The sequence below is a fragment of the Carlito syrichta genome, unplaced genomic scaffold (assembly GCF_000164805.1).
Source record: "Carlito syrichta isolate Samal-C Ts95f unplaced genomic scaffold, Tarsius_syrichta-2.0.1 Scaffold308803, whole genome shotgun sequence".
NCBI classification, from domain to species: Eukaryota; Metazoa; Chordata; class Mammalia; order Primates; family Tarsiidae; genus Carlito; species Carlito syrichta.
Genome location: NW_007252899.1, coordinates 274,564 through 276,300, shown reverse-complemented (window position 1 = coordinate 276,300; position 1,737 = coordinate 274,564).

The following is a 1,737-nucleotide window of genomic DNA, read 5'->3' as shown; positions in this document are numbered from 1 at the left end:
TGCCCTTAACCTCTGCTGCTGGCTCCGTAGACCACAGACTAGGGAAAGGGACGATTGGAGAACTGCTAGCGGCCCAGGAATCTTCCTATCTCGTCCCCTGGCCAGGCCCACGTGGGGGCGGTTAGCTCACCGCCTGTGCCTGCCCCCAAACAGGTCAACTATTCCGTGAAATTCTAAGCTCCAACCCAGAAGGATGAATTAGATCTGCACGTTTTGACCGACAGAAAAGATTCCCAATCGTTTTTTGCTTGTTTATTTTTTGAGTACGACGAGTTTCACTCTGTCACCCAGGCTGGGGTGCAGCGGTACGCTCATGGCTACCGCATTCTCGGCCTCCTGGGTGTGTTCAGGGGATCCTCCGCCTCAGCCTTCCAAGTAGCTGGAACCACAGGCGTCCGCCACCATGCCCGGCTGATTTTTTAATTTATTGTAGGGACAAGGTCTCACCAAGTTGCCCAGGCTGGTCTTGAAGCCCTGGACTCAAGCAGTCCTCTCGCCTCTGCCTCCCAAAATGCCGGGATAACAGGCGTGAGCCACCGCGCCTGGTTCCAATAGTTTGTTAAAATGAAAATGGAATTTAAGGCCCAGGCAGCAAGATTGCTTGAACCCATGGGTTCAAGACCTGCCTGGGCAACATAGTGAGACCTTCTCTCCACACACACACACACACACACACACACAAAACCAAAAAAAAAATTAGGCCGGACACAGTGGCTTACAACTATAATCCCATTACTTTGGGATGCCAAGGTGAGAGAATTGCCTGAGCTCATGAGTTTGAGAACAGCTTGGGCAACTTGGTGAGACTGAATCTCTCCAATAAATCAAAAATTAGCCGGGCTCAGTGGCTCAACCTGTAATCTCGGCACTTTGGGAGGCCGAGGCGAGTGGATTGCCTGAGCCCGTGGGTTCAAGACCCACCCGGGCAACTCGGTGAGACCTCGTCTCTACAATAAATCAAAAATTAGCTGGGTGTGGTAGCGCACCCCTGTAGTTCTGGCTACTTGGAAGGCTGAGGTGGAAGGATTGCTTGAGCCCAGTAGGTCGAGGCTGTGGTGGCTGGGAGTGTGCCACTGCACTCCAGTCTGGGTGACAGAGTGAGACCTCAACTCAAAAAAAAAATTAGCCGTCATGGTAGTGCATGCCTGGAGTCCTAGGTACACAGGAGGCTGTGGTAGAAGGATTGCCAGAGAGCCCAGGAGGTCGAGGCTGTGGTGAGTTGTGAGTGTGCCACTGCACTCCAGCCTGGGCTACAGATTGAAACCCCAACTCAAAAAAAAGAAAGAAAATGAAATTTATTCGAAATTTAAGAACAATATTTGGCGGGGAACAGTGGTTCACGCCTGTAATCTCAGCACTTCGGGAGGAGAAGGCAAGAGGATTGCCTGAGTCCAGGAATTTGAGAGCAGCTTGGGCAACTTGGTGAGACCTCATCTCTACAATAAATCAAAAAATTAGCCAGGTGTGGTAGCACATACCTGTGATTTCAGTTACTTGGAAGGTTGAGGCGGGAGGATCGCCTGAGCCCAGCAGGTGGAGGCTGCGGTGGCTGTGAGTGTGCCACTGCAATCCAGCCTGGGTGACTTCAACTTGGAAAAAAAAAGAGTAATATTTATTGGAGACCATTATTATTATTATTTTTTGAGTTGGAGTCTCACTCTGTTGCCCAGACTGGAGCCCGCAGCCTCGAACTGCTGGGCTCCGGTGATCCTTCCGCCTCAGCCTTCCGAGTAGCTG